Consider the following 13,173-nt stretch of genomic DNA (forward strand, 5'->3'; position numbering starts at 1 on the left):
AAGGAGTGGATTAAATGGCACAGGGGCTGGGAGGGTGCTGACAGCACACACTGTTCAAGGGCCCTCAGCCCTTCAGGGAATGTGCTCCTCATGGGGGTTGCTGTGAGGCCTGTTTCATCAGGTCTGACTGTAAATGCAGGCACAGCAGCCAAGGTAGACTGGATCGAGGCTGTAAAGGTCTGCATGAAGACTTGAAATGAGTGAGTGGAGAACTGGGACTGAAAGTAAAATGTAAGTGGAAACATACAAGGAGGGCAACCCCAGGCTGTAAGTTGTGAGTTCAACATGCAAGGAAGACAAACCCCCCCACCTCTCGCCCCTCACTGTCTGCAACAGATGAGGGAGCTGACCTTTAGGAGCTGCAGCCCTCAGGAAACAGGCCCTGTTCCTCGTCTGGGCAGCACAGTTGAGCTGTGCCCTGTGAGATAGCCCTGAGGAGGACAGCTAGCCACATCCCCCCCATCTGCCATGTGGTAGTGGGAGGGAAGGAGAGATGCCCTCCCCGCCTTACCCCTGCCACCTGTGGTAGATGAGGGAGCTGACCCGCCCCCTTACCAACTGCAGCACTCAGGAAAATGGGCCCTGCACCTCACCTGGGCAGAACAATAGAGCCAGAGCCATATTCCTGTTAGTGCAGGTGACAGTGATCCAGCGTCAGAGTTATGAGTATGGGAGAGCTGTCCCCACTACTCATCTGTCATGTGGCAGCATGAGCTGGCCTGGGGGGGGAGCGATGCCTCCCCCATCAATGCCTGAGGCAGGTGGGCCAGCTGGCCCTGAGGCCGTAAGAGTGGGCGAGCTGCCCCGTTCTCCATCGGCTGCAGCTGGCCCCTGCACCTCACCTGAGTAACACAGTAGAGCTGGCCCTGAAGGTGTAGGTGTGGGAGAGCTGACCCAAAAGAATGTGAAAACAAAATGGGAGACCTGTTCCTGTCCCTTGCTCATCCATGCAAAGGGCCAGGGCAATGCTCCAGTGGTGAGGACAAGGCAGAGCCGGCGGGCCCAGAACCAGGGTTATGTGTTGGCCACCCCAACATCCAGCCCATCTATGATCTACTGGAGCATTTGAAGGGGCGGATCCTACAGAACCAAAGCTGAAGGATGTCCATGGCACAGGGCAACAACAGAATATTCAAGAGGAGTCCCGGTGAGGGCCCAGCACCGACAGTGTAGCAGAAGCCAGAGGCCTGGAACAGACACTGACTCTTTGCAGTGAACACTTGCAGGTAAAGATGTATGGATAAGAGGGTTTACTGTGTGACTCACTGTGTCACACTACGGCTTCCAGGACGAGATTAATGTTTCCTTTTCTTTTTTTCTCTTATTTTTTTTTTTTTTTTATTGGGCAGGGGTTGCAAGGGCAGAGAGCAGATATGAAGGGACCAGAAAATGAATGGGATGGAGATGCATGGTGTGGGAGACACAAAGAATAAATAAAAAGAAAGTTAAAAAAATAAACTGCTCCACTTTCACTCTGAGTCCCTGAGACTGTGAGCCCTGATAGCAGGGAGCACAAGTGGGTCCAAACTCCCTCTTTTTGTGGAGCCCGGGACCAACACTTCCACACCTCACCTGGGATCTGTCTGATAGAGCTGGGCTGTCGCCTGTTGAGGGGAGTCAGTGACATCACACACCAGCAGACCTTCCTACTGAACCGCACACCCCAGAGGCAGATCCCAGCAGCAGGACCCTCTCTCTCTGTGCTCTTGCCACATTGTGAGAAATCCAAGATGCCAATTTGGGTTGGAAGCCCTCAGTTTTAGAGTTGACCAGCAGATGTCACCCTAACACTGGTTGCCAGATCCCACTCTGCCCTGAAGGCAAAGATGATGAATGTCTCAGAGGCACCTTGGTGGGGATTATCAGGGGCTACTTCTCCCTACATGCCTGCCCATGTCCCTGGGTGGTCAGACTGCCTTGAGGGAGGGATAGAGAGAGATAAGGAGGATAGTGTTTTGCAGGAGAAACCCTGTTCTTGACAAATGTCCAAGGTCAGAGACTCCAGGAAGGGGGCTGTTCTGGAAGCTGAGGACTGAACCTAAGCCCCATCCCATCCCATTCCAATCCCAGGCCCCAGCTTCCACCCTAACACTGTTGTATGGCCCTGGGTGGTCTATGCTGCTTTGATAAAATACCCTAACAAAATTGTTGCAGGGGAGTTGAGGTGGCTGGTACTTGAAGCGGCTAGTCACATGGCATCTACTAAGAGTAGAGATAGGACTGCACAAGGGCTCAGTTACTATTCTCACTCTTGCACAGTTCAGGACCCAAACCCAGGGAATGGTGGCCCCTACTTCCAGACTGGGGCTTCCTATGTCAGCACAACTAAGACAGTCCCCAACAGACAGGTCCACAGTCCAGTCCGATCTTGACAGCCCCTCACTGAGACTGATTTTCCAGGTAAAACTGTCAAGCTGACAATCAGAACCAACTACCACACTAAGTGTCCTCAGGCAGAGGCAGCTCCATCACACTGGGGTGTGCTAGGCAGGGGGGAGGCTCTGCAGAACCTACAGCGTCACCCCTCAGTCAGTGGCATCAGCTGTGGGTGGTGGTACTGAAGTGGTACCCACACTTTACACTGTCAGCCTCACTCCATACCTGCTAAGCATGACTTGCTCTGATCATGCTGGAGCTGGAGACTCCAGCCCTCTCAGTTTGGGTCTTATTGGGAAGCTGTTTGGGACATTAGTGACTATGTGAGGAGGTGGTTGTGGGAAGGCAGTGACTCTCTCTGCCCTCCTTCCAGTCTCAAGGTGAACTCATGGGATTCTGAGAACCCAGATCTCCATCCACTGATAGCATGGTCATGGCATGAGCCCTGGTTTTTCTCTTCCCTAGGCACTGCTCAGACATCTATAGAATCCTTTCATGGCATCTCCACAGAGCCATTTTCAGGCACATTCTGTTTCCTGTAAGGAACAAGATGGGTCTGGCCTGCCGGGGTGTGACTCTTTCCTGGGGAGATGTGAGCACAAACATGTCTGTTCACCCTACATAACGAACACAGCATAGACTAAACAAAGAAACCATTCTTTATGTGCACTGGTGCTTTCCTTCATGTATGTTGTACAAAATGACTACATGCAGTACCTGATAAGGCCAGATGAGGGCACTGAATCCCATGGAACTTGATGGAGTAACAGTTAAGAGCCACCATTTGACTACTGGGAATTGAACCAGGGTCCTCTAGAATTCTTACTGGTATTCTTACTGGTTGATCTATCTCTTTAGCCCCAATTTTCTCTTTCTATTCACCTCAGTTAACCTAATCTAGAAAATTCCTCACAGACATGCCCAGAGGCTTGTCTTCATGGGTTTCTGGATCTTCTCAAGTGGATAATATTAACTGCCACACTCTATTTTCAACAGTCTCCATACCACTGACAGCTTGGAGGTGGGTTGGGGCAAGCCAGAGGGTGGGAGACAAAAGAGTAAAGCAGAAAGACAGGCAAAAGCCATGGACACAGTGCCAGAGGGTGATTCCTGGGCCATCTGGTGCCTTCATCACACTCTTTGGGTCAGGTGACATTCTAAGAGCACAGCTAAATTCAGTAACTTCACAACCCTGCACCTTGTGTCTTCAGCAGAAGACAGTAGCTTGTCTCAGCATGGGTCTATGAACTGCTTACTTAGTGAAAAGTCATAGGAGGGCTAGGACTCAGACCTTCACCAAACAGACCTCCCATCTGACTCTGCCAGGAACCCTGCAGCATGTCCATCACCTGCCATGCAGGTGTCTGGGTAGCTAGCTGCTTTCCTGGAGCTGAGGCAGGGTGGAAGTGGAGGAGACATGGCGGGGGGGGGGGGGAGCCCCTTCATCCTGGTACCAGCCTGCCTTTCCTGCTGACTGAGAGTCATAATACAAGACCTCAGCGGATCAGGTCAAAACTTCCTGCAGAATAGTATGTGTTTTCCTAAAGCCAACTAAGACAAGGGTGCTCAACTCAAAGCCAACTCAAACAACAGATGAGCTGTGCTTGCCTCCAGCCAGGATACTTCTAACCTTGAGCTTGATGCTTGCAAACCCATTTACGGATCCTTAGGAAAAATGTTCTGACTTAATATTAAAATTTTACTTAAGTATTGAGCTTGTCTTAATCTTTAAGCCTTATAAGTCACACCCTTAGGCACAGAAAGATGTAGGAACATATAGAATCGCCTTTGTAAACATACCTAAGTAGTGTTCTTTTAAGAAGTCTGCACCCAAGGGGGCATGTGTACTATCGTTTTCCTTATATCTGTCTAAATAAAGTCATCAACTAGACTTTACTATGACTCACCCAGAAATTCCTTCTCAAATATTAATTATTTTTATTTCCTGTGTATGGCTGCTTGCCTGGGTGGATGTCTATACATCATGTCCATATAGTGCTCACTGAGACCAGAAAAGAATCTGATGGATCCCCTGTAGCTACAGGTGATGGATCCCCTGGAACTGAACCTGGGTTCTCTGGAAGAGCAGCTGGTGCTCTTAACCACTAAGCCCCAGCCCCTTGTCTTGAAATGCTTTTTGTATGTGCATGTATGTGTGTACATGCACATGTAGGTGAATGTGTGTGTCTGTAGGCTAGAGGCTGGTGTTGGGTGCCTTCCTCAGCTACTCTCTTATTTTCTCAGACAGGGTTTCTGACTGACGCAATGGTCATAGTCAGCTGGCCTGACTGTCTTAAAAGTTCTAGGGATCTTTCTGTCTCTGCTTGCTGTGGTGGTTTGATTAGGAATGGCCCACATAGCCTCATGTATCTGAATGCTGACCCAGTAGGAATAGTACTATTAGGAGGTGTGGCCTTGTTGGAGGAAGCGTGCCACTGTGGAGGTGGGCTTTGAGGTCTCATATGCTCAAGCTATGCTCAGTGCAGCACACAGTCTCCTTCTGCTGCCTGTGGGTCAAGATGAAGAACCATCAGCTACCTCTCCAGAACCATGTTTGTCTGCATGCCACCATGTTTCCCACTATCACAATAGGCTAAACCTCTGAACTGGAAGCAAGCTCCAAGTAAATGTTTTCCTCTATAAGAGTTGCCATAGTCACGGTGTCTCTTCACAGCAGTAGAAACCCTAAGACGCCTCCCCAGTGCAGAGGCATACACTCATGAAGACACACACACACACACACACACACACACACACACAGAGAGAGAGAGAGGGGGGGGGGAGAGTACAGGTGATACTAGTGAGAAGCAGTGGAAAGAGACCAGGGTGGCTGTGCTTCAGGGACTGGGTAGACACTAGCCTTGCTGACTTCTGAGCCTCTCTGTATAAGTAAGGATGATAGACTTGACTTCTAAGCCTGTGCCCTGCTGTCAATGATGTCCCTGTGACATTTAGCCACCAACAACCAGGTCCAGAGATCAGCTGTTGTGTTTACTTTGGGAAGGGGGAGGTTGGAGATGGGTGAGTATCACTTTCAGAGTACAGGTGTTGGTTTTTTGTGAAAGGAATTTGCTCCATCACAGTAGGGGGAGCAGCCGAGAGCCCCTTCACTTGAGCAAGGATATCTATGAGTGCAGGTCTGAGGATGGGGACTGTGGTAGCTCAATGTGGCTGTCACTTTGACACACTGAGAAGAGGGTGCTTCTGTTGGGGAATTACCTCCATCAGACTGGCTTGTGGGAATGTCTGTGGGGCTTTTTGTTCTTAATTGCTGACTAGGGTCGAAGGGCCCAGCCCACGGTGGGGGGTATCAGGCATGGCCATGTGTATCTGGACTATATGAGAAAGCTAGTTTAGTGTGAATCTTGAATAAAGCCAATAAGCAGTGTCCCTCCACGGCTTCTGCTTCAGTCCCTGCCTCCAGGTTCCTCGATGGCAGACTGTAACACATAAGCCAAATAATCCCTTTCCTCTCAGAGCTGCTTTTGATCAAACGACAACAGAAGCCAAACCAGGACAAGGACCCACTGGGGACCCAGCATCACTGATCACAGTCCCAAGACAAACACCTGAGGCCTCGTGTAGCAGCTTTTTCTATACCCCACCCTGAGCATCCCCTCTCTGCAGAAGACTTGTAGGTAAGAGTCCAGGCATGTATCCAGGGTTACCAGGGTAGATTGCTCTATTGGAGCAGGCCGTGACAGCCCTGAGCCAAACTTCTCCATCTTTTGGCCTCACTAGTGATTAGGGGATGGTGAGACTACTCCACTGAGTGGGGGCCACACCAGAATTGTGCTGTGGCTTGTGGTAGCTTTTACTGCTGTTAGAGTAGTCTGGGTCACAGGCATAGAGACTTGATGTGGCTGCTTGCTCCCACCCAACTGTGGCCCAACTCATCCTGAAACACTCAGAGGTCCAAATCCATTCTCTCAACTCCCCGCCCACCCTTACTTGGTTCAGAACTCAACAGGACTCCACCTAAGGGTCTGTAATGCTGGAACTAGGGACTATGCATTTCAAACCTTCAGACAACACCCCTTCATGAGTCTGGGCTCAGGGTCTCCTGGACTGTGCAGTCACTTACTTAGTCTGCAGAGGAGGCAGGCAGGGAGCCTCCTGCCATGGCCATCTGCAGCCATGAGCCTCTGCACAGCTAAGTGCCTTTGGGAGCTGGGAGAGGGATGAGCGGAGGGTCACCATCTGTCCCTCTCTGTCCATAGGGAAGCTTCAGAGCTGCCAGCTAGGCCAGAATGTCCAGCTGTTCCCCTCTCGGGACAGTCCAGTACCCATCTATAAAGCTGGCTTCCACAGCTGTGATGGAGCCTAGGGGGACCTGCAGGCCTCTGGCTGATCTTTGCTTTGGAAGACAAATGTGCTGATTGTGGAGAAAGGGAATATACCCCTTCCCCCTCCAGCTCCATTGGCAGGGTTGTGCTTCTGAGCAGCTTCAGACTAAATGGTGGCTAAAGAGGGCCCCGGGACACGGCACCACTGTCTCCTAGGAAAAATCACAGTTGGAAGGAGTTTAGCTCAGGCCTAGGAGGCTCCTCCCTCAGGCAGGCAGGCAGGCTGGCAGGCCAATTGGTGGCATTAACAGAATACATAAGGTGGATGGGTGGCTGCCAATTCCAAACCTCTCCAGAAGCCTGCATCATACCCAAAGGCAGGTCTGGGGTCTTGAAGAGCACAGATTGCAACTGACTGACAAACATTCAGGAGAAGGAAGCCATGCTAGGACAGGCCCAGGAGTTCTGGGGCTGTGCCAGGCTGGGCAGGGACCCTCTCTGTTCTTTCCCATCTGTCAGCCCATGCCCTACTCCGCTCTAGCCACTCAGTCAGTCCCTGTAGCCATGGCTCCCGGTGGTGGTCCCTTCCTGGGCTGTAGAAAGGCCTTTCTTCTCTGTCCCAGGCCTCTCTACCGTCTCACCACCTCTTGGCTCTTGTGTTCTGGCATCCTTCCAACTACTGGTCCTAGTAAGTAGTTTACAGGGAGCCACTTGGTTGAAAGCTTTTTCCTTTTTGTCTGTGGACAGAGGGATGTGGGCACCCCCATGTCAGGAAGGAAGTCTCAGGTGTGTGAGTTCATGGGGCAGGCTGAGCTGACCTAGCACCTGCTCCCTCAGGGGTGATTTTGTCCCCTGCCCATAGGGTAGCAGGCAGTGTCTTCAGACAGTCTTAGTTGTCATGACTAGGAGAGGGAGTAGGCCTGGCATTTAGTGGGGAAAGATCACTAGGGACACAGTCAGCTATGTACACTTCATCTCTCCACTATAGGGAGGTCCCCACAGGATGGGCTGCAGGCCAGTCTGGCTCCTGAGGGTGGGAAGGTGTGGCCTCTGCCAGCCTCATCCCCTGGTCAGGAGCTGGGGGGAGCCTGGGACAGGGTATGGAAGAAACCTGAATCCACCTCAAGTCTGCATGGGGCAGGGATCTGCCTTCCCCATACTCACTTGTCATCTTCAGTCAGGGGACCTGGCTAATGCCTGCAGTGGCAATGGACTCAGCTGAGAAAATGATTTCCTAGACATCTGTGCCTTAAGATGCAAACACTTGACTGGCTTCTGCCCAGGAAGGTGCTGGCAGAAGGATGGGGTAAGACCCTGGGGAGCAGGGACACCAAGGGCAGTAAGAGAGGGGGCCGGTGACAAGGACACCTGATGATATGAGAACGCCAGCAAGAGGATTTATGGAGTATGGCGTTAGATATCAGACGAGAGCTTGCTGAGTGCAGAAAGAGTGGGGGCTGGGGGGAGAGAACGGATTGTGGTGATGGTCACATGGATCTGTGTCTTGTCTGATGACAATTCCACCCCAGCAACCCAAGGGTCTTATCTGAGAGACAGACCCTGCTCATTCATTCCCCCTCCTTTTCCCTCTGATCTAGATACAGATGCAATGTCTTGTCAGGAACTTCAAGGAGCAAGGTGGAGGCTGATGCAGGACCAAGGGGAATGGGATAGAGCTGGGTTCAGGTTAGGGTGCCACCAGTCTCATCCTGAATGCCTAAATGCTGAATTGCTTTTCATGAGCGAGAAGTAAAACCTAGCATGGCTTAAGCCAGTTATTTAATTATTATTTATGAAGTCAGGGCTTATCTTACGTGAGGCAGCAGCCAACACTTGGTGATGGCCAGTTTTGTGGCAGGCACTATTCTGAGGACTTGTGTAATCATTTTTTTTAAAAAAAACAATCTATGTCAATGTGTTTGTAATAAATAATGCAAGTACCTTATCTCTACTAAGGCCCAGGAATGTCAAGCAACTCGCCCAAGATCACATAGATGCAGTGTCCAGGTTTTCACCATGACACCAACCCAAGCCACTCAGAAGCTGGGGGTCCTCCTGCTTTTTGTATTGTGAATCCCATTCTCTTTTGGTTTTGGTGCTGTTTTTAGTTTTGTTTTTTGGTTTTTGTTTTGTTTTGTTTTGTTTTGTTTTGTTTTGAGTCAGGGTCTCATGTAGCCCAAACTGGTTTGACTTTGCTGTATAGGGGAGGCTGACCCTGTGCCATAGAAATGATGGAATTCAAGCTGTGCTTCCCACACCCAGCCTACAACAGGACTTTTTAGGAGAATAAAGATAAACTAGCTGTCTCTGAAGGCACTGCTTCCTTCTGTTCTTTACCCTCCAATGTCGGAGTTCTTACCTCAGTGTTTGCAATGCACAGCACCCCAAATGCCCACAGCAAGGGGCCCCCAAACCTTGGGTACAATCACCCTATATGCTTGATGCCCACAAACTCAGCCCCCAAGGTTGGTGCCTAATAGCATTGCCTCAGCATCTCAGGCTAACCTCATTTCAGCACACTGGTTCTCACCAGCCTGCCTCCAACAAGGAAAGATGACCGCAGACATCCCCATGGGAAGGGAGACTGGATATGTGCAGGTAGCCATGCAAGTAAGAGCTACAGTTAGCAGAAAGTCAGATTGCCTCTTTCTGATTGCCACTGAACCTGCTAACAGAGGTTCTATCTCAGCTATCACAGAAATCTTTTCTGGGAAATACTAGATGCAGTCCAGCCACAGACTGGCCAGCACCTCCCTTGGTTCTATGGTTCCTCTGAGGCAGAGGATAGCTGGTCTGTTTTCCATGGAAAACCTAGAAGCAGGGCTGTTTAGACCAGAATGTGGGAGAGGCCCTTGAAGTCAGCCAGGAAGGGAGCAATAAGGATCTGGTTCCAGGGCTTAGGACTTGAGTTACATGACGGAGTGTGTGCAGCAAATGTTTGCAAGGGTAAGTACCTTTGCCCAGGAGGAAGGACAAGGGACTGCTGCTGAGGTAGATACCATGCTGCCTGTAGGAGCTCTGTGATAGGGCACAGTTCTTCAAGAGCCTCTTGAGGAGCTCAAGAGGAGCTGAGGGCAGGCAAGAGGGGTAGATGATTGACAGGCATAGAGTTAGGATTGAGAACCAACAGATTGGTTGGATGGGTAAGTGATAGATAGACAGACAGATGGATGGTAGATGGATGGATAGATAGATGGGTAGGTGGATAGACAGATGAATGGATGGATGCATAAGGACGCCTGATGGGTGAATGAATGGATAGATGGAGGGATGAATGTGTAAGTGAATAGACGGATAATGCTGTTCTAGTTTGCTTTCTATTGCTGCAATAAAGACAATGACCATAAACAACTTGGAGAATAAAGGATTTATTTAGCTTAAACACCCCTATCACAGTCTGTCATTGAGGAAAGCCAGGGCAAGAACTCAAGAAGAGGTCATGGAGGGGAGCTGCTTACTGACTTGCTCCTCATGGCTTGCTCAGCCTGCTTTCTTTTATACCCCAGGATCACTGCCCAGGAATGGTACTACCCACAGTGAGTTGGGCCCTCCCACATCAACCATTAATCAAGAACATTCCACCCAGTCTTGCCTACAGGCCAAGTTGATGGAGGCAATTTCTCAACTGAGATTTTCTCTTCCCACATGGCTAGTTTATGCCAAGTTGTATTACACAGATGTATTGCTGAAAATAGAGATGAGTACATGGATAGGTAGATAATGGATGATTGATAGACAGATGATATATAAGTAAATTATTGATAGATAGTAGCTGTTAGAAGATCGGTAGGTAGATAGATAAGCTGGTGGGTGGCCTGGAGACATGTACTTAACATCTATGATGATGTCTAGCCCTTCCTACCCTCTTTTTTCCCCTGCAGACTCAGGATGTTCTTCTGTTTCCCCCAGTGCATAGCACCTGTGGTGGATATGATGATGGGACACCTTGGCGACCTCATAATGCTAATGGCAAGGTAACAGCTCACTGGTGATCTCCTCTCTCACTCCCATGTCAGGAAATGAGCATATATGGGTCTTAGGGCTAAGAGGTTCTTTGCCTGCTGCCCTTCAGAACCCAGGCCAATCAGGGCTGGAGCCATAGCAAGCCACATAGGTACAGAAGCTGCAGCTTGCTCTGGTCCTGGCTCTGCTGCAGATTGGCTGTGTGACCTGGGGCCAAGGGTCTGACTTCTCCACACTCCCGCTATCCATTCAAATGGGCTACCTCACTAAGGTCCTGGGAGTGGGGGTTAGGAGCAAAAAGAGCCACTCTGGACATTTCATAGTGTTTGGCAAAATGAAAGATTTTCATCACTGTCACCACATCAGTGATAGACTCTTGGGACAAATTATTAGAACTGTAAAGATGGTGATACTGATAGAGATGATATTAGTGGTGTTAATTTCTGCTTGTTGACTGTGTCATGATACTGGGGTGCATGCTGTGCACACTGGTCCATCCTATCCCACCACATCCCAAGGGTCACAGTAATTATTGCTGCAGATAGAGATGGGAGAACAGACTTCCTGGGGGGAATGTGTGCCTGCAGGTCCCAAGTCCTCCTCCTTGTCCCCTGCTCAAAGTTCCCAAAGCATCCTGAGGGTAGTATAAGATTTTCAGCTCCAGGGAAGGTCCTCTGGAAAGCTGGGCTGTCTGTCCACCATTGCACTGGCTGTCTCTCCAATGAGCAGAATGCAGAAGGGTGATCTCTTGGTTTGGCATGGGGGTTTTCCTCCCAACATCTCAAGGGTTGTGGGTTGAGGTTTCAGTTCTACCTCTGTGTGCTTATCCAGGACTCTTTGAGGGAGGGCCCCCTCTACTCTATGGGTGAGGGCTGGGTACCAACTTGAACAAATGGTCCCACCCAAGTGTGCTGTGGTGCCTCAGAGCAGACAAACCTGTGGTATGGAGGTAGAACAGTAGTGAGTCCCAGGTGAGGACATGTAGAGACTGTGCAGGGCATCTGGGCTCTGAAGGAGAGTGGGGCATGAAGGACCCCAGTACCAGTCATATGTTCCCAGCACTCCTAGAGAATGTGTTTCTGACCTACAAGAGTGGATTTCTATGCCTGGCTTCTGAATTTTTTTGGGGGGGGGCTGAAGGAAGCCTTCTTGGCAAGCCCAACTGCCAGTCATTTTTGGAGCTTCATACAGAAAGCTGCCTGTAGCCCCTGCCTTCTCCTGATAGCCAGGGATCACAACTAGCCTGGCCAGTCACACAGGCCCATGAAGAGGCCTGGCTCTGAGCTACTGCTGTACACCTCACTGGAGACCAGACCCAAAGGGATGTTCTGACCCAAAATGTAGGTGCCTGGAGGAAATGCAGGGGACAGGTGGTAATCATTGTGACCCTGGAAGCCTCTAGTTATCTCTTCCTTGTGTGGGCATCTCCGGACAACCTAGCCCTGATCTTAGGGACATTTGCCAGCCACTTCCTGCCTACCTTAATCATCCAGATTCAAAGAAGATAGCTCTTGGACAGGCCCTTCAGTTTCTGGGGATGGCCTCCTTTTGATTTCTAGATTCTGTGGGTCCTAGGGAGAACCCTCTGTCTAAGTTTAGGGAGATAACCTCTGAGAGGGAAGCAGATGCCTTCCTGCAAGCACCCCAGGCCCAGTTTCTGCCTTGATACATGAGCTTGGAGGCTGCCACCACTCTGCAAGAGCTGCAGACTGCAAGGCTGGAAGATTCCCAGCTGGACATGGTACCCTTCTCTGCCGAGTCAGAGGAGGGTGAGGCACCAGCAGTCACCAAGATTAATTGGTGAATATGCCTTGTTCCAGAATTGGAGAGGAAGTGGGTCACTCTTGGAGGCCCTGATCCAGAGCAGGCGCATAACTCTTCTGAGTTTGCATGTGTCACCAGCCAATGGGGAGAAGCTTCCAGAAAGTACCAGGAAGCAAGTCTGAGTGAGAGTCAGTGGTGGAAGACAAAAAGGGTCAGGCACCATGAGAGATGGTACCCAAGGCAAAGTTAAGACATTGTTGCTTGTTTAATCCATTCCTGGGGACATTTGCCTTGAATATGCTAATTTAAGTCAATCTAAAGAATTACTGAAAGACAGATGCATAGATGATGAGGTGGCTGGGTAGACATACAGATGATGGGTGGATAGAAAATGACAGACAGATGAAAGATAAATGATAGGTTAAGGTGCATGAAGGACTTGGTCCTTCATGAGGGAGTTCTGTGAAGCCACAATGCAAAGAAGCATGCACAAAATGCTGTTGCTATGATTGGACGTGACTATGACCATCTTGAGTCTCAGTAGCTGTGAAGCTCCACATTAGACCGTCATGAGGTTGGAGGTGTTTACGTTACCCTCATGGATGTGGGTTCAGTGTGCTCACAAATATCTGGGGCCTTCTGAAAGACTCACAAGGTCCCTTCCACACTGAGATTATCTGAGTTAAATCACTGATGGGTGCAGGTAAGGCTTCTTGGTGATATAGCTTAATAAGTCACTCACTGGGTCTCCTTGTTGATGTAGCTGTTTGATTGACCATTGCTC

This window comes from Phodopus roborovskii, unplaced genomic scaffold, assembly GCF_943737965.1.
Source record: "Phodopus roborovskii unplaced genomic scaffold, PHOROB, whole genome shotgun sequence".
Classification (NCBI taxonomy): Eukaryota; Metazoa; Chordata; class Mammalia; order Rodentia; family Cricetidae; genus Phodopus; species Phodopus roborovskii.